At 40.4% G+C, this 25,550-nt stretch overlaps 1 protein-coding gene across 3 annotated transcripts in view; it reads left to right on the top strand.

Moving 5' to 3' along the window:
- The window catches only part of ARHGAP18 (Rho GTPase activating protein 18), a 94,572-nt gene that overhangs the window by 26,784 nt on the left and 42,238 nt on the right, over nt 1–25,550 (top strand). The window lies entirely within an intron of this gene.

Below are 25,550 nucleotides of genomic sequence, written 5' to 3' on the forward strand. Positions count from 1 at the left end.
AGGAAGTGACTCACAGCACGTTTGATATAGGCAGAAGTCACTGCTGGCTTTTCCATAGCAATGACCAGAGGGACTTTTGTGTAAAGGACTGACTTTTGTCCTTATGGCCCATTCAGTCTTGCCTCTTCCTTGCTGAAATTGTCAACAAAGGTCCCATTGATAAAGATGGGACTTTTAATAATGCTGAGAAGCCAGCTGAAACTGGGAAGGTATTGAAACTGGCATTACTGTTTCCATGTGTGCATAGGAAGAGCATGTGTCATCAAAGAGATTCTAGTCTGATTAAAAGAAGGTAGCAGGCAGTACAGTGGGTCACCCTGGAAAAAAGATAAAATGCGCTGTGACCTATCGCACCAAGAGTCCACAACAGGAGCAAGGAGTGAACTGAAAAATACCTCCTACCCATTGTTAGAACCACAAAGTTCTCTTTTGTTTGAGGTACTTCCTTCTCCATGACTAATGTTATTTATCAGCCTCACTTGCAGTCCTGATGTCATCTTAGCTACACCTATAGGGCGCTGCAGACCTGGCCATTTTCAGTGGAATACAAAATAATGAATATTTTTTCAAGAAGTCACAGAATCCAAAAACTTCTCTCTTAATTTTTGTGGTGTTTCTTTGCTTCAGATAACTCCCATCAAACTCCCCATGGACGTGGAGAGATAAGTTAAAAAAATGCTTTCACTGCTCCTTGGGATAACTTCTGAGTAAAGATCTGTTTATCTGTTAGCATTGGTTCCCCTTTTTTTACATGTAGCTGTCTGGACACATGGCTCTAAGCAGCAGACTCTTGTCCCTAGAGGCCTGAGATACATGAGCACAGTCCCTCTCTGTGTGTTAGGAAACCTGTCTCCTGTGCTAATGCCGCACCATTAGGAGCAGCAATCTCATGAGATTCCAGCTCCTCTGCAGTTGCTTCTGCTGACGGCCTCCTGGGTAAGCTGGGACATTGCCAAGCGAGTAATAGCAATCCTTCACAAATTCTTCTGGTTTGGGATTAAGAGAAGGGGAAATAAATGGGAAAAGTGGTCTCATTTCCGTAATTATAGCAAACAAATGTGCATGTTTCAGCTGTGCAGAGCAGAGGATTCCCACAGTTACTTTGCCCGTGTTCCACCACAGCAGTAGTACAGCTTTCCAGCCCATGTGCATTTGCCGGTTAGCTCATTAAACTAAAATCCTGGAATACCTCACTGCCTTTCTGCTGTGCCACTCTAAATTTGAACCTTAGGTCTGTTTCTCCTGTTTTTATTAATCAGGATCTCAACTCCATGGTCCTGGTTGGCCCACTCCCTCCTGCTGTGCATCCCTAGTGTCCTCCCACTTCTGAAGTGAGGGAGATTGGGAGTATTTTCATGGGAACAGAGAGGGAGGGGAGTGGCTGCTTCTGGTTCTCTTTTGGTCTTTTTAGAAACAAACAAACAAAACTTTCCTGAAATGTTGTAAGGTTTCTGTGGGATTTCTCTCCCATCCACTCCCTCCAGTTATTCTAACTACATTCCTTCTCTGTCAACATTCCCAAGATTTGCAGAGTTGCATGATACTAATAATGCCCAAACCCATATAATTCTGAAATATTTAATGGAAATAAGTTTTTCAATTAGGCTTTTCATAGTGTGCAAGTGGATCAGTTTTGCAGTCCAGATTTTGTATTTTGTTGTTGATGTGAAATTTAGCTTATTTTGCCTTTTAAAAAAAATAACAAAATTAGAACAACTTTCAATATCTAGGTTAGCATCTTGCTACTAATTTGAAAATTCTATAAATTTTACCAGGGATCAGAATATTAGGAAGCCAATGTAATACGGTACCAGCTGAAATGAAGCAGCCCTTTTGGAAAGAATAATAGAGAAACTATGTTGAATTATTTTTTTCATAGGCATTTAAGACAGTGTGTGTTAGAAATTGCTTTATCTTTGTAGGGAAGCATGACACTGGTTCCTCCTGGAAAAAGCAGTATGTTGGCCGTGCTCCAGACAAAGTGACATAGTAGGAAAGAAAGAGCTATTCTTCCTACCCCGTTTTTTTCCTTTGGGCATATGAGAACTTTTGCTTCATAAGACTTAAAATTTTACTGATTTAATGGATTGTTGAGCTTTTTGTCTATTCTGGGGGTTTTTGGCCCTTTAAAGGCACAATAAGTCTATGAAATACTGTTTTGTAAAGGCTTACCTAACCATTGGTTCAGTAGGCTAAAATCTACAACAGCCTCAGTGTGATTATGTCCAAGTTTGTCAGTTTAGGAATATTTTCTTAACAGTAATGATGCATAAAATAGGATCAGAAGTGCTGTCTTTGCCATAGAGAAGTTTATTTTGCTGTAACATAGCAGTTAAAGGATTGTCTTTTTATGGTGTAGATATTGGTTGTGTGTGATTTCTGTGGTCTACCTAAATATTTATTAATATTTATTAAGTTTAAAAACTTTCTTGGAAAAATCAAAAGGCAAGATACACAGTATCAAATTCAAGTTTAATAATAGCTCTCTTTTCCGTATTTCCTTAATTCACTTACTTTGAAGTTTTAACCTGTTAGATTCAGCAATGCCCTATTGGCTGTCATGCTACTTGCATTTTGGTGTCATCTCCTTTTCTCCATAGTATCCATGCGCAAAATTTTAAATAATTTCTGTCTTTCTATGGGTTTCTATTATATGGGCAAGTGAAACCAAGAGCAAATCAGATAGGTTTCAGTCCAAAACTGTTTCAGTGACTGAGTGTAAGCATGTCACTCTTGTACATGAAACATGCAAACCTGTAAGCATAGGTTTGCAGTGCCATTTAGGTTCCTCTGACATTTTACCCCGTCTGCTGTGGCAGAAGGCACCACAGGTCCTGTGTCATATTTGCCAGCCACATGGAGGTGTTTTAGATAACATTCTCTTCATATGGCTGCGTGGGCTTACCCTCAGGGATCAAATGCCATCCAGAGTCTCTACAGAACTACTTCTGTGTTGAAGAGTGAGTGAATGTGTGTGTGCGTGCAAACATACGTATATAGGAATGTTTTTTGAATGTGATTATAAAGCTGAGACCACGCCTGGAGCATTCAGTGCATGAAGAATAGATTTATAAAAATGAATCCATGCGGTGTGCATGCTGAAGTAACTGAACTGCACCAACATACCAGTGCATGAGGCAAATAAACTTCTGCTGCATGGCATTTTCAAGAGCCGAGCCTAAATTGCAAACCAAGTAATAGATCAATGATTCTGAAGGTGTTGGCCACTGGAGGTAGATCTCTCCTGATTGGGATGCTGCTGTTCCGTGATGTCTCCTGTGCTGCACCAGCCTGTCATGTGAGAGCCTCCCTGTATCTGTTTCCAGTGAGTCACCCTGCTTGCTCACCAGCATGAGCGCTTCTGCTGCCGCTTCAGTGCACTGCACTGAACTTACACTGGAGGACCGGTTTCAGTTTGGGAGCTTTGCAAGCCAGTGCCTGTTTGACTTCCTATGCTTCCAAAGAGCTTGAAAATCTTCATATTGCTGATAATTTAAGAAAGAGTCCAATGTTTCACAGAGCCTAGGACATGGCTGCTCCTCCTCAGAGGCTCTGCAGTTCTGTGCCCTCTCCCTTTGCCTTTTTTAAATCTTACCTTTGGTTTGCTGGTACTCACTTGCAAAATGAGAGCAACAAGTTGAGTTTCCCTGAGATGGAACTAAACCCTGGGCCAGTTCTGGAAAAGAGTGTTGTAAGAGAGAAGATTGCTGCCGCCTCATGTCTCCTCTCTTGACTGGCACCTGCTGTTCAGGGTCTGCAGGCCTTGAATTTCACTATCCTGCTTTTGTTTCTGAATCCGCCTGATTCTGGGAGACACCAGCTGAAGCTTGGGTCTGTATAGCAGTGAAACCAGGCAGGCTCAGTTGGGTTTTGCTGTAGTGAAGTGCCTCTTTTTGTGGGTTACTATATAAGTCTGCATAAACAGAAGTATTAATTTTACATATCTTTGTAAATATGACCTTTACAGACTTAGTAGTGGTAGCATGCATTCAACTTTGGGGACAAGCAAGGGACATAAAGTATTTGATGTTTTCTACAGACAGCTGTGGTCTAAATACCTCACTTGCTGTTTGATCTCTTAGTGAGGAACTCAAATTACAGATGTCCTTTGAGCATGGAGAAATAACAGACTTCTGCTGTGAATTGCCCACAAGATAGGCTTTTTTGAACATTGACCATAATAGACATTACAGATCAACCATGCAAGTGGAGTTTTTTCTTTCCTTACTGGAATAATCTGCTCGATTCTTTGTTCAAATGTTTGCTCAGTTTAATCTGAAGTCTTAATAGTTGGTATCCTAAGCCCACAAGAAATCTAGTAGTAAGCACAAAATCATGCTTTTTTCCAAGGTCATTTTCCATCTCCTTTATTTCAGAGAAAAGTTTTCATTCCTTTCCCCTTCTTTTTCTACCAGTGACTCACTCTTGGAATTGAAAACCAGTGAAATCCAGTATAAAGGAGTAAAATACTGTGAGGGATACATATAATGCTCAGTGTACAAGCTGCAAACTCACAAGCTGATTACTCACAACCGCCTTAAAGTTGGTGGAGCATTTTGCAATTTCATTTGCAATCTGCTTGTACAGAAGGGATTCCAGGTCCCTGCCCCTGTCATCACAGCAATTTTTTTTCCTAACCCCTGTAACCTTTTGTGATGCTAGTATCTGGATGGCCCTGACAGTACGTTCCATATGTTGCTTTTCTTCTATAAAAGCAGAAGGAACTATCTGCAGAGCAAAGATCTATCTAACTACAGCTGATTTTACTAAACCATTGCAGTAATTTTGTCTGCTACAGGTTTTGCATGAACACAGTCTTCATCTGAATGCATTAGAAAAATCTTTCCTGCCTTGGGTTCGTCAGCCAATCATTGTCCAGTGCTTACCAGCATCTTCAGGTAGAGCTGACAGGCAACAAGGCACAAAGCTGCTTTATTTAGAATTGCTTTTGTGTCTTTTGTACTTCTTGCAAGTATAAGTATGGACTGTATGGCAGACCCTTAATGCGTTGCTTGGTTACTGATGTATTAATCCCAGTAACTGGATCTACTGACCACAAGATGTGGTATCACAACATTTCCTGCTTCCTTGATTCTGGATTCCTGCTTCATGGGGCTCTCCATCTTCCAGTTTGCTTCTTATTTCTGCTTTGAATTTATCTTGCTCCTACCTTTGGTTCTTGCTATGTCTTGCCAACCCATTAGAAAGCTGTCCTAGTGCCTGTTACCTATGGTCATCTTTCCACTCAATTTTATCTTGGTGTGTGGAGCAAACAATTCTCTTTGAGCCTTTGTTTCTTCAGGCCAAAGGTCTTTTTTGTGACACTTTTCTTCATCATTTTAGCACCCATCCTTACATTTGCCCTCCTACTTTGCTTGTCCTTCCCCCCCCGCAGCAGGAATTACATACAGTAGTACTTCAGTGTCAGTCTCGTGAGTGTCACAAATACAGGTAAAATCACCTCTTTGCTGCAGATTACCACTTTAGCCAGTTGTGTATACTGCAGTCGTGTCATCCTGTTTTTCTAAGAATCTTGGTGAATTCAATTTGCGTGTCATTTTTGAGCCCTAGATCTGCTGAAGCTCTTTCAGTGCAGTCCTCGTTGTGCAGACATGGTCACTGTGTCTTGCACTGAGACATCCATTCAGCAGCTGTCATGGTGATAAAACGTTATTTCAACAAGCCCAGTTCTGCAGGTGACTTAGATTATTTTATGTTGTGGGTGTAGATTTGATTTAATGTCCTTCACTATCAGGGCAAACAATCTATTGAGTTCTATTTTGTGTTAGACAGACCCTTAAATAGATACAAACAAGAGTAACTCTGCTCAATCAATAGAGCGACATACCACAAAAGAAGGAATCAGGGCCTGTATACAGCCTTTCTTTTTTATTTATATTATCTCATACAGAGTATGAGATGTCAGGGTTTTCTAACTATTAGGAATGGGAAACTTAAAGGCCTTTTGTATATTTCTATTATGTGCTTTCTCTTTTTTTGCTTGAGTGTGTGCAAATCTCAATGATACTGAGTATAATGCAATATAGTACTAGATCTGCTGTTATAAACATGCAGACTTTATGCAAAACTGGAATGGAACTGGTCAGCAAAGTGCCCGAAGAGCTGTGTAAATCTGAACTCCAGTGTTCTGAGTGACATAGTAGAATAGTTAATTGTTCTCTAAATTCTTTCTCTTTGATGAGCAGAATTGTTAAATTTGTTTTTGAATAAGACTAATGGTATTTTGAGTCTGCTGATATTGGCACTAGATAAACAATGTTATAAACTATTATTATTGCCAATATTTTACTCTTGTTTTGTAACTGGCACTAGTGAAGCAGGAGCTGAAAGCTGTAAGGCTTTCAAAGGTTACTCCTACATGTTTGGGTAACATTTGTAGTGCCAGCACCCTTCTCTATTGTGGGTGCTTTTTTCATTGGAATTACTAAAAGTGCACCTTAGGTTTTTTGGTCTCTGAAAGGCTCCAGCTGAAGGGAGGCTGTAATTACAGTAAGTGAGTGATACAGCAAGGTCCCCGCTGTGCGTGGTGTTGCAGATTTGGCTATGCATGACTCACTGACTGTCATTCCAGACTCCTCAGTAAATCTGCTTTGCCAGGGGAAGAAAAATACCCTGCTCATAAGCTTTGAGTACTTGCAGTGTGCCCAACAGGCTATTTTGTGAGGGCTGCTGGTTTTGCAGTGAACCTGCCTCAGCCTTAGAGTGGTTTCAAAATAATGATATTCAGGCAGAGAATTTAAATACTTAGAGCCAAATAAATAGGCAAAAAAAAAAAAAAAAAGGAGAGGTGTTGTTTTTTGGTATTTGGATGTGTAAAAAATAGACAGCTCTGATTAATTCCTTAAGTACAATTTTAGCCATCATTTTTCATGAGCAGCTTATGGGATGGGCACCTCTGCACTCCCAAAAAAGTTGAAGCTATGAACTTATTCCTTGGTTATTGTTTTGGGGTAGCTGTCTTGTATTACAGCAGAATAAAAGCATGCACAGATAGAGTATGTACCTGCTCCTATTTTCACATGAGGGTAGGCTGCTCAATATTCTCTCTTGTTCTGTGACTGTTCCCTGCCCTACCTGATACAGCATCCCAATCCTGTTAGACTAGAAGTCATTTTTTTTATAATTTTAGATATTTATCTGTCATCTTTCTACAACAGCCTTCTTTCCTAGGGAGGCTTCTTAGGCCAAAAGATGACAATAAAAATGTGTTAAAAATGTTTCCTCCATAGGGCCCCCAGTATGCTTGCGGAACTTAAAACCACTTGGGGTGAAGTATTTGCAGTGAATTTGAGTAGGAGCAAATCTGAATGTTTTTAGCATACTTAGAATAGTGGTTGAAGGTACAGCATACTTGAGAAAGCAACAAAGTAAGAGTAGCATTGTCTTCAACAAATAAATTAACAAATAAAGACCTTGACATGCACACTCACTGCCCAACTGCAGCAGAACTGTGAGAACTTTTGCTTGGTTTAGCACCAGTAAGAGTTTCAATTTATTACTCCTCCAACTCCTTTTTCTTCCAGTCCAGCAGTCCCTAAACCACCCTGACAGGTTTTACTCTGGCTTTGGGAAGTCAGATATTTGGAATTCATAACCCTAATTGAAAAAAAGGAATACAATGAGGATGAAGTGTGAGGATTGCTTGGTCAATGTTTAGCAGTATGTGTTTAGTAAGGTACATTGCCCAATTTTTAATGTTTTTACACAGTTGATGGTTTTTAGCATATTTTTATGTAGTTGTTAGAACTACATAATGTTGGGACTCAAGGGTGCTGATGAAGTATCATCTCTGTCAGAAATTCTTTGCCTTTAATATAGTACAACAGCAAGGTCCAGGAGTATACTGTATCTAGAGGTAACAGGGAGCTTTGCTCTGGAGTGCAAGGTTAAGGTGCAAGGTTAAATTTTTAGCTGCACAAATAAAGCAAAAAGTTCTTGTAGGCTTTAGGTAGCCCAAGAATTCAAGTAATAATTGTGGTTATAGCTGTAGTTGAGAGTCTGTGATTCCAAATACAAAGCAAGAGGCTTGGAACAAGAAGCTCTGCCACTGCTGTCACACGCACAGAGCTGTGTTTCAGTGGCCAGTCACAGCAGGACACCAGAGCTATGGTTACCACTGGCCAGTGGAAGATGCTTTCTGTCTCTGCAGTTGCTAAGAGGGTGAGAGGTCCTACAGATCTGTAGTGTAGCTTCTGAAGCCTCTCAGCCTGCTTGTCCTTGCCACAGCCAGATAAGGGAATGCTGATAATGGTGTTATCATTATGGGAGTGGTCACCAGCATCATTATAACTCCATCCCGAGGGTGGGTTTTAATGTCCTGCTAAACTCATGTGAGTGGCTTGCCTGTGTTATCTTCTCCTGAGAAGCCTGCATTTCAGGTAGACTTGAGGAGGGTCTTCATTCCGTTGAAAAGAGATAATATTTGATGAAACTTTTTTTTTTTTCTCTCCTAAGGCTTGTTCTGAACCAGCACAAGTTTTGATGGGCAGTGATGGTGGGTGCAGGTCATGGTCATAGTAGGCTGAGATAAATGGGTGCTGAAAAGAGTGGGAAACACCACTGAAAGTAGCGTTTCTTTCCATCTCACACCTTCCTAAATTTTTATTACCCTCACTGGCATTTCTGAGTTGGCTGAAGTAGGTTGGGCTGGATTAACAAAAAGTTCAACTAAAAGCAATATTTTTTACAAGTGTTTTTAGATAGATTAGTTCCTTAATCTAACTCAGCAAGTTACTGCATCAGTGATGGTGTTGGCACAAGGGGAGTGAAGGAAACTCCCAGGAAAGGAGGGTTTGCGAGAATTCTCTGGCAGTAGCCTACATCTGTGCCAGCTTCATGTGCTCTCTGTGGGGCTGTGATTTGACAAGTTAACTCATTTTTATGAGTCCTGGTAGTGGCTATGGCCACATCCTGTGAGATGCTTGTCTGAAATAATTTGGCTCCATTGGTTCAGTTTTGTTGAGAAAATACTTGATGTCTTAACTTTGTACTGGCAGGTTTTTAGTCAGTTCAGGTACAACTTGTCCTTAAACAACCACTCTAAAGCTGGTGCCAGCTTCATCTCCAGCTCATTTAGTCCTGGCTCAGACTGTTCTTGTGCACGGCCTTTGCCTGCAAAAGGCAGGCTGTGATGTGAGAACAGAGCCTTGGAGTCCAGGTGCATTGCACTGGAAGGAGCACCTGCCCTGCTCCTGCAGAGCTGCTGATAACCTGCCTTTCCCTCGCTGCCTGCACGTGTCACATGCAGCCTGCCTCACCGAAAGAAACAAAAGCCCAGCCTGGATTCGCACAGACTCTAATGAGGTAAATAAAAATGCAGATTCTAAATTAGGGTTGGTCATCCACTGATAAGCTCTTAAAAGCTTGCTGATCTGTGCTTTGTTTAAACACACCTTTCTTTGCTCTGAACTTTGCACTAGAGAGATTGCTTTGGTTTCTTAGTGCCCAAGGTAGTGCATGAAAACTGTATTGGGAATGTCTCATTCCCAGGATAATCAGAATAGCTTGCATGATTATCTATAGGAAACTGCAGAGGGGGACATATGTGGCCCGAAGTTTAGAGTCCGACTAGCTGAGGGCGAAAGGCCGACGCCCCTCTGCAATTCCTGGCCAGCACCCTTTGGCGTCTGATGGCCTCGGGCTGTGCTGGCTGCGGACTGGCTTACACCGCTGGTATTGGAGAGGAACGGAGCTGACCATTTCCCGGGGGTTAAACATCGGTTTATTGAAGGTGTTGCGGGATCCAAAACTCGGGGAAACCGACCGGGAAAAAATTCTTTCATAGGGGGTGAAACAGGATTATAAAGGAGGGGGGTGGGTACAGGCGGAACCAATCGGGAAAGGTGAGGGGATGAACTTCACAGAACTGACACTCCATGGAGACCAATAATCAAAAGGTAAAGGAGGTGTCCTGGGACCCCAGCCAACCACCATCTCCAGAGAGGAGAAGGTTCTCGAAACCTGGGAGGAGAAAGGGGGTGATTGACTGGACCTAGGGAGGAAACAACTTTCACTTATAAGGGAAACCAGGGGAGGAGCAATTACACATCGGCAACTATGAATAGCGGTTACTCTAGCAACTTAGCTGACAGGCTAGCAGTGGCGGGAAAAACTGGGGGAACGAAACCATTTTACACATAATAGGGGAGAACAATACATAAATTGGGGGAATAACACAAGAAACTTAACAACACACTACAACAGGAAACACAACCTAACTTTCAACTTCAGCAATATTTTCTGGTTTAAGAGTAAAATAGACTAAGATATTAAATATCCAAGACATTTTACAAATACAAATAATTGATAATACTATGTACTAATGAAAATATCCAGGCATCTGTCCAGTGCCTGCCTTCCCTTTTCTGAAAAGGGTATTTACACAGTGATTGTTCTCCTTTGAGGTGAAAGCTAAGCAAGGGACTGTATTTGTTTAAAATCCTTACTGTGGATGGATTTACATCTTCCTTACAAGAACAAACTAACACAGAGTCTTTTTCTTTCTCCTAGTAAGTAGGAGCTGCTTATGAAAGTTTATGGGGAACGATGAGCTTCATGCTGTGAAAGCTGGTATTTGGCACTTTGGACTTGAAATTAGAAAACAGCTTATGAAGATGTATGGTATTAAAATTCATGTGATTTGTCACAGTGTTTAGGTTTTTTTGGTCTTGCTTGAGTTTTTGAAGCGATCATTTCAGAAAGGTTTGTCATCCTCTATTAGGGAATATAAGGAAAACATTAACGTACATATTTTTGCTCATGTCTGTTTGCAGAACTATTTGATATGGATCTCAGTAAATGCAGACCTCAATATGCTTGTTAAAAATTCTTTTTATTTCAAATATATGTGTCAACTTAATCTCTGGCATTCAAATCAGGCATATATTGAGTTTTGGTTGTATGATTTTGCAGAAGTTAGCAGGTGACAGTTGGCTAGGGTGAAAAAATGCATCTGGAGCCTGACTGTTGGTCAGCACAGGGCTGTGCCAGTGAGAAGTGGGGCAATGGGCAGGACGGAACAAGATGAAGTGGGGTGACAAAGCACTCAACACAAGCAACCTTAAATGTCAGTTTTTTCAAACCTTTCAAACTGAGTACTGTAGTCTCAGCTTGTGTGTAAAAGTTTGTAGGAGCCTGCAACCAGGTTTTTAGCCACAGCAGTGCTCCTTGCTTATGAGTGCTGGGTTTCCTCCTGGAAGACAGGTTACTGGGCTGTGCTGAGTGGTGGCACATCTGCCCTGCACTGTGCTCAGACTGTAGCCCAGCACCAGCATCACCCCAGCAGACAGCTGTGTAGCTGAATGAATTCATATGAATTTGAGCCTAGGCTGAGAAACCTTCCCTTCATCCTACCTGGGTCTTCAGCCCTCTGATTTCATTTTTTCCCCCTGTGTGTGGGAGGATGTGGACACAGGTGCACAGCCTCTGATTCTGGACAAGGTTGGTGTCTTTTGTGTTGTGCTCTGTTATGTTAGTCTCCTGAGGTTTTTTGAGCCCCTATTTCTTTCTCACCCTCCAAGTTGTCACATAAATATAAAAATGCATAAAGTATAAAAAAATATAAAAAGCATAAAAATGTAATTCAGTTTTTATCCAGAGGAGTTTCAATATTTAATAAGTATTTCTTCAGGTAGATTATCTTGCATGAATCACTAGGAAGAGATACTGTTCTTATTAAATAGAAGAATCAAGGTTACATCTGCTGTCCTGGTTTCAGCAGGGAGAGAGTTAATTTTCCTTTTAGTGGCTGGCACCATGCTGTGTTTTAGAATCAGTACAAGAATAATGTCAATAACACACTGATGTTTTAGTTGTTGCTCAGTCGTGCTTACTGTAAGTCAAGGGCTTTTCAGTTTCCTGTGCTCTGCCATCGAGCAGGTGAGTAAGAAGCTGGGAGAGGGCAAGGCCAGGACAGCTGACCTGAGCTGGACAAAGGGATATTACACAGTACAGAGTGTCATGTTCAGCAAATAAAGTGGGAGGGGCTGATCACTGCTTAGGCATGGGCTGGGCATTGGTCAGTGGAGGGTGATCAGCTATATTGTGCAGCACTTGTGTTTTCCATTGTGTTTTTACTCCATTATACCACTGTTGACATGAGAAAGTATTCTCTGTTTCTATTTCAGTTGACATTACTTTACTTTTGAAGGACTCTGGAATTGCTAAACATGTTTCATACTTATCCTTCTTTTTTTTTTTTTTGTGCATTACTTATTTTTAAATTGAAAGACACATTCATGCCAGTATAGTCTTTGCATCCTTATGGAATGATTTTCTGTCTGGTGTTGAGAACTTTTAGTCGCTTGCTTGTGATTTAAATTACAGCAAGATTCCTCTGAGGACTGATGAAATTGATCTGTGTCAAAATATTAGTATGAAGTTAGATTTTTTTACTTAAGGTGGAAGTAAACATATGGGTCAACATATCCCGAAAGCATAAGATACTTTTGCAAGTAGAATGAATACTTCGCCCAGTAACTAGTAAGGGAATTGTAGTATTTTAAAGCTTTGATTTTTATTGTTAACTGTTACTTTGGTTGTGTGCCTTGTTGTTAGCTTGCCAGAGATGAACCTTTGTCCCATTTCAAGTTGCTGCTCTCACAAGAAACCATTGCTAGTACTTTAAACAAGGAAATGACTTAAAATAAGTCCCAACATGCCTTGTCATCTTCACGAAAAAGACTTTAATTTAGTGATATGTGAGCTGCCCTGTGGCTGACCTCACTATCTCTGGAGGTGTAGAGCATGAGTTTCCCAGGTCTTTTTCCTGATCCCTTAGTACGATGTATCCATCACTGATAGCAGTCTGCCTGGGTCAAAGAATAGCTTGGCAGTTTTACCTCAGGCAGTCCACCATCACCGAAAGCTTTTCTAGCTTTGCGAGTCCATGTGTCATCCAGTTGGCTTCCAGCTGGCTGCCATCAGAGAAGAATGTGAGAGTGGGACTACACTGAGTTGTCATGGGATGTTCAGCTGTTCCACGCTGCTAACAGGAGATTCATATCTATTTAGTTCTTAGGGAGGAAGCTTGTGACCCTAAGAGCAGAGGAGGATATTGCTTTGTATTTTTCCATTACAGAGGATCCCTCATGCCACAGGTTTTGCTTTCTCAGAGCATCTGCTTTGCATGTTTGTCACCAACCCGCTGCTGCTGTGCAGGTGGGAGTTTGCCTGCTTATCTGCCTGAGTGAGCTCTTCATAACACTGAGGAAATTGTTAAAGAGATATGAGAAACGTTGTTAAAGTTAAGGAGATATGAGGACCATGTCTTGCATGTTCCTTCAGCCAGGTACACCAGGCCTGGCCTCTGCTGGCCTCTGATTTTCTGGCTTGATAGTTTGGAAGAAGGGCAAGGTGCCTGGCATATCCAGTTACGCCAAGCTAGTGGACAGATGTGACCCTGTATACTGTGGTTCCTTTAAGGGATGCCTTGCAATAGGATGCATTAGGATACTAATTACCTCTGGGATTAAATGGGATAGAGGAAAAACTAATTACAAGGTCCAGCCCAAGTCGTTTGTACAGTTCTGGGAACTCAAGTCTTCTACTATGTCAAGATTATTGAGCAATGTTTTTTGGGAAGTAAACTACTTGAAAGATGACTGTGTTACTTTGCATGTCTGCTGGGGGAAGAAAACCTAGCCATTGGCTGGAGGCACAGTGCTGAGGTGATGCTGGTGCTGTTTCCATGGATGTAGACCCATCACTGTCTCTGAATAAAGAATTGTTCTCTGCTGTGGCCTCAGAGAGTTAACTCTTTTGCTGGGCTGGTGGCATGATTCAGTTGTGCGTCTAGTTGGCTCTGCTCAGTGTTACCACGTGATCCTTTGTGAGTCCTGGTAGCAATTTCCCATTTAATCTCCTAGTAAAGAGACACCTTTGCCCTTCCCCAGGATTGGAGTGGATGTACAGCAGGCTGGCTGCCTTACTGCTTGTGCTGACTTGGAGGAGCCTGCTGGTAAGGATGGGGAGATCCCAGGGTCTGGCGTGTGGTTGGCTGGGGTGTGGATTTAGGCTGCTCAGAGAAGTGTTGGCCTTATGTGAGGTGACATGGCCTGGAGGTGTCGTGCTTGGGGGCACCCCTGGGGCACTCTGAGGTTGCACAGGAGTGAAGCTTGTGTGACAAAGGGGAGCTGGAACTAAAGCACTGCTTTGGCACTCTTGATGAAGAGGCATTACTTCACTACTTCATTACATCATTGTTTAAAACAGTATTGTATGTACTGGTAGTAAAGGTCATATTTATTCTGAGAGGGCATTGTACAAATAATTCTGATTTACTTCCCAGTGAGGTGCCATGAGACAACAAAAAAGGGAAAATTTAGTCAGTTGCCTAGAGGGCATAGTCAATGAAAATATCCCAAAGTTCTTCACTGGACCTTCCTGACCTTCAAAGATGGAGAAGATTAGAGCATATCTGGTGCAAGCACTCAACAAGGGTGGCAGAAGCTGTAAAGTACACACACAAGTTTTGCATTTAGGGAACTGAGAATTGAGAAAATAGTATAATTTAGGTATAGGGGGGTTTGTCCTTCTTTGAAAGTCTCCTTTTCATCTTTATGTTAAAATGTGTTGTAAATTTCCTGTTAGAGTTTCTACATCAATTGCTATTGCTCTGTTGACTTTCATTGTAGGTTTTAAACTATTTTCATGATGACAAGTGTGTGATTCCATTTCTGTGTCAGTCTGTCAGCACTTCTATAGTTCTTTACAAATGACTTTGTCCAGGTGCTTTATTTTGCCAAAGGAATTATTCTTTATCCTCCAAGACAGAATTGGCTACTTATATGATCAAATATTTCTTGTATCCACATAAAATTTTAAGGCTGCAAGTGTGCATTTTCAGTGCAGGCAGTATTAAAAAGGAGTTTAATACCTCTGGTAGGAAGGGACTCAACTGTGTCACTCTGTCTGAGCTTAGAGGATGTATTTGTCCCTGAGCTGTGGCCCGGAGATGTTCAGTCCCCTCATCACCTCCCTTTGCTGTTGCTATGGACCAATTCCCTAATTTTTAGGGTGTATGGGTGCTCACTTCAGTGCTGGAAAGCCAGCAGGGTGCTGCCCAGGGCTGAGGACAGGACAGAGTGGTCAGGCAGTGCAGCTGGGAAGCAGGGAGTGAAGGACTCATGGGCCACCCTGCAGCTCCTGCTCTGGTTGGCCTCCCACCTGGTTCGCTTCGCTGCCTGGAAATGTCTCTGCTCTGTGCACCAGGGTCAGGCCCATCCAGGCTGCCTTCCCTTCCTCCACCCACCCACTCCCTGCCCTTTCCCCAGATTGCAGGCTTAGGTCACTGTCATAATACGCTATTTTCAATTTAATTGAAATAGAGTTTTCATATATGACTTAATATTGCAGGCAGCAAATGTTTTTTTATTTCTCTGTGTATGTATTGTATCGTATAAGAGCATATGGTATTTATTTGTAGATGTGTCTCATAATGGGAAGTACAGCTGTCTTGCATGAGGAGCTTGGTCCTGTAACTAAAAATCATGGATAGCAATACTCATGAGTGCTTTAACATTGCCCTTGTTTTTCTGTACACAGTGGCAAAAGAAAATATGAATTCGTATTTATAGAAGCATCTGCATATGGATTGTGCCTTACTTCAGGTTTAGTGTGCTAGATAGGAAGTATTGTATTTCATTTTTCTTGATTATTACTGGGATCTGTAATTGTAGCTACTTAGTATTACAAATAGGTGCTATTTTTGCCCTCTTTATGCAAAGGAATATGTCTCAAGTTAAGGGTGGGGATAGAACCTCTAGATTAATGGGGAGTTTAATTTTTACTTGCATTTTTTGCTGGCAGTTAGCCCTCCACTGAAGTATTTTTTTGGGGAATGCATAGTAAGAGTTATGGCTAATATTAATGATGCAATGATGTTGAAAAGCCCAATTCATGGTGTCTCACACAATGGATCAATTTCTTTCAAAATAGACTGATATCTTTTTAGAACAGTCATCATGGAAAATGTTATCAGCTGAAAAACCACATAGAGCACTGCATGTTAACTTAGAAACCAATATCTTCATGTTTTTAAGATGCTGGTAAATAAAGGGACGTTGGTTAGGGAGGAAAACAAAGAATTTTCCTAAATAATTTGTATTTAGAGACATCAGCTAGATAATTTGCAAAACTAAACACGGACTTTTTTTTTATTACTACCTGTATTTAATATTGAAGTACCAGAATTCTTGCAGATTCCATCTGCATCCTCTTTGATGAGTGTAATTTAAAGTAAAGTTGTTTTTTTTCCCCTTTTTATGTCATTTTACTAGCAGCACTTTTTCTTTTCAGCTGCAGAGCAAGTAGTGACTGTCATATATCTCTTTCTGACCAGACTTGTACAATCCCTCTTGCTGCCTTAAAATATGACAGCAGTCTTCCCTAACTGTATTAAGTTTTCTTGCACTCTCTGCCTAGGTACCCACCTGGAATGGAGACTGCTTACACTAAAAAAAAAAACCACATTTAAGATTAAAGAACAAAAAAATGGAATGCTGGTAATGGAAATGAGAAACAAGGACTATATGTGTGAAACTGTGGTCAAAAAATAATAAAATATACATGAGATGGGTTTTTTAGAGTTTGTTTTTTCACTTTGAATGGTTGTTTCTGTTAAATGATCAGTATTTAATTTGCATGTTTTGTTTATTTTTCTCTTAATTTCCAGTATTCGTTTCATGTCTGTTTTCCCTCTGTTGTTTGGTTTCTATTATGTTCTGTTTCTCCCCCTGCCCCTCTCCTGGAACAAAACCAAAGCTCTTTTCGATCCTTTTCCTTGAAGTTTTGGTTTTGTATTCAAGCCCTGGAGCTCACAGCTTGTGGACAAGTAGCACAGCAGTGAGCCCTGTGGTAGGCTACCTTCCACATTTTCACACGAACACATCTGTATATCCAGACGCTGGTAACTCTACATCTGTATTTGTCATTTGTAGGTGAAGGGACATAGCTATGCATACAAGTACCAGCAAAGCTTTGCAGGGGCCTTGATTCCTTGGTTGAAAAAAATTACACATTTTTATGTCTTTCTGCTGATGTTGAGAAAACAGATGTAGCAACAGAGGGTGACAGAGAGAAAGAAAATCTGTGATCCCGAGCTGCTTCCTGCTTGCTTGGCTACCTACTGCCATTTAAGAACTACCCAAGAAAAATTAGGAGGAAAGGAGTATATTAATGTAATTTTGGTTTGTTTAATGAGTTCCTTGCTTGTTCATAGGATGAGAAGCCTTTAGAAGTGCTCATTAGCACTGGTAACAGAGCACAGGTTGGCATGGGTCTGCACTACTCTTCTGCAGACAGTTCAGCTGTTGCAACTCTGGAACAGGTATTTCCCAGGAATATTTGCTTAGAAGAAGGAATTTGATAGGGAAGGAGACATTGCAGAGACTCACAGCTTTAGCCGTTGCCCTGAAAGATAAAAAGTCAAAATTGCCACTGAGTGCACTTTTCAGCCTCTTTTGCTGGGCTGGGAATGGGCTTCTCCACTGCCCTCTTTGTGCAGTGGGTCTGTGGGGAGGGGTGTGGAGGAAACAGCTGGATCAGGGCACATCTGCATTGCCCTTTGCTCCTGCTGTGGCACGCCCTGCCTGCCTGCTATTAAAGGAATTTCTCAGAGCAGGTTTGCCTCATGTGCAGAGGCGTGTGCAGCATTGTGTGTTAGCTCCTCTGGCAGTAGGTGAAATCCCAGCCACCACTTTTGAAGCTGTTTGCAAATGCCGCTTTCCATATTCTGAGCCTGAACTAAACCCAGATGGTCCATTCCTTGCAGCATCCTTGAGGCCTCCCTCTCTCCTGCCCCTTTGCTGTTAAGCATCTCTCTTATGTTTTTCTTCTGAACAGACCTGTATCCCTCAGAATCCTTGAATGCTGGCCCACCTTGCTCATGCTGCTCTCCTCAGCCCTTCCTGCATCCTCCTCTCCCTCCCTTGTCCAGCTTCTCTGGGACCAGTTTTATCTGCTTTGTATTACTAGGTCTTTGTTGGTGGTTTGTTTGGACAATGAAAGAGGTTTCCTTACAAAACCTCTTTAGATTCCTGCATGAATTTCCTTCTTTGGGATTGCTCATAAAAATTCATTTACAATTTATTCTGAATGTAAGGATTATATTGTAATAAATTGCCTGTGAATGCGTGCCAATTCCCTTCAAGCATAAACAAAATTACTGAGTGGTGCTGTAAGCCTTATATTGGCAAGTAACAGGGTTATAGGCCTAACTAAGAGGTCCTTTAAAATGGTAAGAGCTAATGATTTTAGAGAACTAATTGCTTTTAAGGGCACAAAAGTAACTCCAGTATAATTTCATGGCTATAATGGTACTTTACTAAATGGTCTTTGTATTTGCCAGGATATCTTAGATTGGGCTTTGTTGCCATGCTTATTTTTTCCAGCGTGAAAAGAAAAATAAATTATTTAAATCTTTCCTCTCTGTCTCTCAATAATGGAATTACAAATACTGTATCTGTTTCACTTCCTAGTTTATTCTCTTTGATATTGGTGGAGCCTGAAGTGGTCTCACACAGGCTTTATTCTCTTCTTTGGGGTGAGATTAGTTCCAGTGGTTTTCTTGGAAGATTACAGAAAAAAGTGTAGTTTTAAAATGTGTATTATATGCTTGAGTATTTTCCCAATAAGCAGCATGAGGGTGGTTACAGGGAACATATTTTGCCCACATTTTGTCATTGATATGGATTGTAGAGAATTAAAAGAATGAAAATTACAAATGAAAACAGCTGTGCCCATATGAAGCCAGGTGATATAGAAGGCATTTGGAAGGAATGAGAAAGATAGGTCAGTTGACCATGGGACAGAGCCAAACATGTGACAAAGGAGATTCATATGAGGCCCTTCTTGTTCTTATTTTCCTAGCTGTAGGCAGTTTTTCTTTTATTTAAACTATAGGTTTAAACACAATAAGGGTTGACTGTAAGGGAAATATAATGAGTGTTTGTTGAGTTTGGAAATTGACTTCTGTTTTCATTCAGTGGGACTTGGGACAGGGTGAGCTGTCCCAGCTTTTCCAAAGGTGTGTGTGACTTAAAAACCAGATCCTAATGTGGTGCCACTTTTGTGATTTTACCTATACAGGTTACCCACATTCATTGTCCCCTTGTTTTCCCTTCTGGATTTTGGTCTCCACGAATAGCTGATTTTCTGAAATACATGATTTGGAGCAGAAATGGATAAGTATGTGCAAAAAATAGAAATGTGAATCCTAAGCCTCTAAGAGTTTTCATTCAAATGAGAATTAAGAGGGTCAGAATGTCAGGACCTGAGACAATTCAGTTGACTTCATTTTGTACAGAAGTAAAACCAAAACCAATTTCTCCTCATACTTCTCAGTTTAGCTAGATTATGATAATTTCACTGTAGGTCTGGTAATACATTATGTCGTAATGTTTTGGCGTTTTAAATAATCTCCAAATCTGAGTCCTTGAGAATCACCTTTTTCTAAAAGAAACAAGCAGACTTCTGCATATTATGGTTGTAGAATAAAGATAAAAGCATGCATCTTGTGGGGAGAGGCTTTATGGCTGTACTTGTCAGTCCTGAATTCATTCTCGCTTTGTGTAGAGTGGAACAAGGTCATGTTTTCCCTGAAACAACCTGAGATGGCTTAGCAAATAACTCCTTTGGCAACTGTCCAGATGTGTGGCTGTTACAGTTCTAGCACCTCTTTTCATTCACATCATACATGGGGTGCCAGTGATCTGTAACAGAATCACAGAATGTGCTGAGTTGGAAGGGTCCCACAAGGATCATTGAGTCCAACTCCTGGCCCTGCACAGAACATCCCCAAGAGTCACACCATGTGCCTGAGAGCATTGTCCAAACGTTTCTTGTGCTCTCTCAGGCTGGTGCTGTGACCACTTCCCTGGGGAGCCTGTTCCAATGCCCAACCACCCTCTGGGTGAAAAACCTTTTCCTGATACGCAACCTAAATCCCCCTGTCACAACTTCCGGCCGTTTCCTCAGGTCCTGTCACTGGTCACCCCAAAAAAGAGATCAGTGTCTGCTCTTCCTCTTCCCCCCACAAGGAAGTTGTAACTGCAATGAGGTCTCCCTTCAGTCTCCTCCTGGCTGAACAGACCAAGTGACCTGAGCAGCTCCTCATGCAGCTTCCCCTCAAGGCGCTTCACCATCTTTGTTGCCCTCCTTTGAATGCTCTCTAACAATTTAATATCATCCTTATATTCTGACTGTGAATATATTCTTATTGTGACTAAAACTGCACACAATATTCAAGGTGAGTTTATTATTCATTTTAGAGTATGTAAATTTTTTAGCTTACCATAATTATAATTTATGTCATTGGAAGTGGAAAACAGAGTCCCAGTGTAGGAACATGAGGTCCTGTCAAAGGAAATGTCATGAAATATTTTAATCTTCTTAGAAGTGCTGCATATAGTTCAGGCAGATTAAGTTTTGGCATTGTACCTGGAATCTGCCATTTCTGGTGCAGTGGATTAGAATGTTAAGTGTAATAGCCTGTGCCATTGCCACAGTTTCTTTCCTATTTTCTTCAGCAAGCAGGTGGGGTTAGGAAAGTAGTAAGGTTATGTGCATGGAGGTAAAAAAAAATCTTATATAAATAGTAATGAGGATGTGGCTGGAAGCAATATGGTGTGTATATATATATATATATGTATATATATATATATATATATATTTAAGCTTAGAGTCTGGCAACCCTAACTTTGGCCTATTTTGTATTTATTATTCATGGAGAGGTTTAAAATGACAGTTGGTGGGGTTTTCTGGATTTTTGGTTTTGTTTGGTTTTGGTTTTCTTTGTTGGATTTTTTTTGTTGTTGTTGTTGCTAATCTCCAGAGCAGTTTTGAGCAGGTATTAACAGCAGCTGATGGTATTACAAAAAATCCTGAGAGACCTGATTCTCTTTGCTCAGCCTTTTTTATGTTAATTTAGAAACTGAGTGCTGTTTTATACCTTCTCTGCAATCACTTTGTACGCTTTGGAAAAACAGAGCTTTGCTTCAGTTCCTACTTCTCTGGCTTTTCTTTGGAGCTTAAGGGGGATTTTGGGGAAGTTTGATTGCATTTGACATTCAAAATGTTCCATAAGGTTACAGAGTAGCCAAAATGAAATTATTTAATGTGGGAGGGAAGGAATGCTATGTATTGCTTCATGAAAAATACTGTTAAATTATGTTGCTTCCTTACTGTTATTTTTCCATGCTCTGTATGATTCTCCTGAAAAGAATGAATTGCAGGAGAGTTTGCAGTCAGTCATGGAAAGAGCATATGTCACAAAAGGTAGAAAAGAAAGGATGCAGCTGTTCCAATACGTGACAAGATTTAGGAGGTAGAATGAAAAGCAGCCATACAAGCCCAGACTGAGGTTTCTCTAATGCTTGTAAAAGCCGTGAAGCACTTTAAGGGTGGTAAGAAGTATTTTTGCATTGTTCTGGACACCAAGTGTCCAGACTTGCTCAAGGTTTACCTGTTTTTTATGAAAGGTTATGATACCAGCTTTTGTTTGCAACGGGCGGTTTTAAGTATCAATTAAATTTTAAACCTCCTCTTTTAATATATCAATTCTTGTAAAAAGATGACATTTTCATTTTCAAAAAACAATTTATTTTAATTTAGGTGGTGTCACTACTCTGTGGCTTTATGTAAAATTCAGTTGTTTTAGGACAACCTGCTTTGGTAGCCGCACCAGTTCCAATTTGATTTGTTTTTTTAACAGAAGAAGGCTTTGAAAAATGTGAAAAACTCCACTGCAAAATGGTAGATATTGTGTGAAGGGGTGGTGTGTCAGAAGTGTCTCAAACATTGAGTTGAAACCACTAGGATAAGTGATTTGGTAACAAAAACACTCTGCAGCTTTTCCTAGAAATCATGAAAAATCAAGATGCCCTTCTGGTAGGTGCCATGGCTGTAGGAAAGTCTGGCAATCACTTCCCAGGTCAGTGATCCAGCCAAGAATGGGGGAGCTGCAGCCACATGTAGCCATTGGATTAGAGCTTTCTTGATTAATTCAGTTAAGAAGTTTTTGCATCTTGTGGTGCTGCTTGGGTTCTTCAAAGGAGGGGAGGGATGGGGAGAGCTTTGGGTTTAGGAGCTTGACTTATTCCCACACTTCTTGTAGCTCAGCATTCAGAATGAGAAGTGGGACAGGAGAGCACACTGTTTTCCTCTCCTTGTCTGCTTAGTTGTTTAGATTAGACAGGACTTGAGAAGTCCTGTATTTATGTTTAAGGGCACGGCATCTCATGGATGTGATTGCTCAGTAAATAGTTTTCAGAATGAACCAGTACTAGTACTCAAAGGCATTTTTTTGGTTGTTTCAATTTAGCTAGCCTTTATACTATCCAAACTTAAAATTACTTACACAGATTACTGTACTTTGTAACTCCTGTGTCAACAAGATAATTGTTCTTTGAGAGTGCTGTTTTATTTATAGCCACAGTGCTGGAGTCGATCACAAACCCACAAAAGCAAAGCTTCCTTTTATCTGTCTTGCAGTATGCCATGGGGTCAGATCTCAATATTTAACACTCAGTGGTCCAGTGGTGAAAGGCTCCAGAGATCTGAGAATTCTTCTTGTTTCTGTCACTGTTTACACCATGAGTTTGAGCAGCAGGCTTCGCCTCTCTTTGTGCCTTGTTTATCAGGTTAACACACGCGTGTGTTGGAGTGATGTCCAGAAACAGTGAGCCTCATTATCAGCTCAATTTATGGCTGCAGTAATACTGCTAAATAGCTTTTTTGACTCTCTTTGTATGGACATTTCAGAAGTTGCTGTAGTAATGAAGCTGTAGTCAGATACGTTTTTGTTGTTTTGTGTAACTCTTAAGTGAAGTGCTAGTTTATTGCAGTGCCAGAAAATGTGTGTGAAGGGCAGCAATGCTCAAGATATTGCCTGTACAGGAATTCTAACAGCAATGGTTAATGGCTAGGATTTAAAGACACTTTTAAGGCCAAACATTGTATTTTCAGTGTACACTTTAAGGATATGTAATAGTTCAGTTTGACAAATAATTACATCACTTGATGTTGTGGTTTAAGCCCAGCCAGCAATCAAGCACCACTCAGTCACTCCCTCACCAACAGGACTGGGGAGAGAACTGGAAGCATAAAAGCTAGAAAACTCATGGGTTTGAGTGAGACACAGTTTAATGGGGAAAGCAAAAGCCATGCTCACAAGCAAAGAAAAACAAGGCTTTAATTCCCTTCTTCCTATGGGCAGGTGCTCAGCCATCTCCAGGAGGACAGGGCCCCATCACCTGCAATGGTTACTTGGGAAGAAAAAACTCCAAACTATCTTGAAAGGTTATATTCAGATGCAAAATTAGTGGTTACCACTACAAAAATGACAAAGATTATATTTTTTTCTTCTCACTCACTCTTTTAGAACACAACGTAGTCCTTCATCTTCAAGTAGAAAAGTGGGATTAAGGACAAAATTAGCTTTCTGCAAAGTGAATTTATCTGAAATGCCAGTGGAAGTGCACCTTAAAAACTGATTCATCTCTAGCTGTTGTAGTTTACACATGACAAATGTCAATTATGAACTGCTAAAAAGGCAGTGGAACAGACGGGAAATACAGTTTTCACAGGGAAGAAGATAAGGAATAAAGACAGCTGCACTGTTATAAAATGATTATTGAGGAAATCAAAATCTGGGTGACAGAACTGGATAAAAAAGCACAATTTTATTATGGCATAAATCAATGATTAATGTAAAGAGTCGTATTTTCTTAAAGAGTCGTATTTTCTTAAAGAAAGGACACAGTTGGTTACAAAAGGAAAGGCTGTAAAGAAAACATTTTGATGCCTGAAAGATAGGCTGGAAATAAATCCCCATAGACTGATATCTGCAGAGCAGGTATTTGTTTCTTGCAGCCCTGATGGTGAGGGGGTATCTCCTCTTAGCTCACCCACCCTTGTCAAGTGCTGTGGTATATTTAGACAGTAAGTATTGCTTAGTATTGCTGTGTCACTGCAGCATCATCTCATATGTGTCAGAAGTAATTTACATAGTATGGTATGTAAATGACTCATGGTTATTAGAGTGTTCTTTTGTGCTGCTTGCATCTCCCCAGTTTGGGGTTGTTGGGGATCTTTGAATGCTTCCAAGGTCTTCTTCACATCTGAACTTTTCAGCTTTGTCTTTGGAGCATGCCCGGCTATGATGTTCCTTGGTCTGTCTGGTCTTAACCAGCCTAAATTCTTTGTTTTGTGGCAAATTGGCTTTGCCCTTGCCAATTTTTCATTAGTACTATACTTACCTATCTCTAAAGCTGTCCATCTGGTGAGTTTTTTCTTATTTTCTTGTCTATTCAGCATTAAGAAACTAGTTAACCTAGCCATTACATTGTATAGTAAGTTACTTATATCAGGTTATATAGGTATTAGGTTATATATATATAAAGAGTCATGATTTAGGTTATATTGATATCAGGTTATAAAGATATATTAGGTTATACTGATATCTTATAACTCAAACTATATAGGCACTTTGTAACTTTGATCTAAGTTATATAGGCATCAGTTTGTACACAGGTCTTCTCCTTTAAGTGCCTGCCACAACATGAAGCACATCAGTACTTAGTGAAGTAACCCAAATCTGTTTTTTCCCTTGTAAATGTAGTGACTGGTGTTCATTACAAGAATTGTTTTTAATGGCTTCCTTCTGGAGGACCTGGAGTGCTTTGTCTCGCATCCTTGATGTTTCCAATAAAAAAAAGTATCTCTGGTGGGTGGGAAAAGAATATTAAATCTGGTAAAAGACTGCAGTAACTATATTGAAGAATGAGTTTTATGCCTGAGGGCTCTATTTTGTACTGAGATAAACAGGCAAAAATCTCATCGGCTGCAAAGGTCAATGTCTGAGTATCAGAGGTCAGAACTGACTGTGCCATCTGGAAATAAGAGTATTGCACTGCTCCCTGTAAAGCTGTTTGAAGAGTAAACTATTTTACAAGTAAGTGGAAATAGATGTTATTAAGATTTTAATGGAGTTTGAGTGTGTTGTTAGTTACGACCTTAATAAAAATATGAGTTTTCTGGGGGTGATGAAACTGTTGGTGAGTAAGCTTGCTATTTAGTAATCTGAAATGCTTGAAAATTGCTTCAAGTGACTGTGTGCATTAACAGTACCTTACATTTTCTAGAGGGAGAAAAGGAGATCTCCTTTAAGATCCTTTTGAAAAGCAGCTGCTTTTTTCAAATTTTAAATACATAAACTGGACACCTGAAAAAAACAATGTACTGGAGAAGTAGCCTATTTTCTCCCACTGCAGTAAAAGCTTTTTTTTTTTTTCATGAGCCATATTTATTTCCTACTGATAGTTTTTTTGGAAATCGGTTTTCTACAAAATTTCAAAGTTTGTACCATGGGGCGTTTGAAATACTTCTAAAATAATTTTTTATGAGCCTGTACATGTGACATTAATTATATTTTAAAAGATCTCTCAGATTCTTATATTATTACTAAGACTGATTACTTTTTCCCTTCTCTGTGTTCTTCTTGTCCTTAACTTTTCCACCTCTGCATTGCTATT

Source organism: Zonotrichia albicollis, chromosome 3, assembly GCF_047830755.1.
Source record: "Zonotrichia albicollis isolate bZonAlb1 chromosome 3, bZonAlb1.hap1, whole genome shotgun sequence".
NCBI classification, from domain to species: domain Eukaryota; kingdom Metazoa; phylum Chordata; class Aves; order Passeriformes; family Passerellidae; genus Zonotrichia; species Zonotrichia albicollis.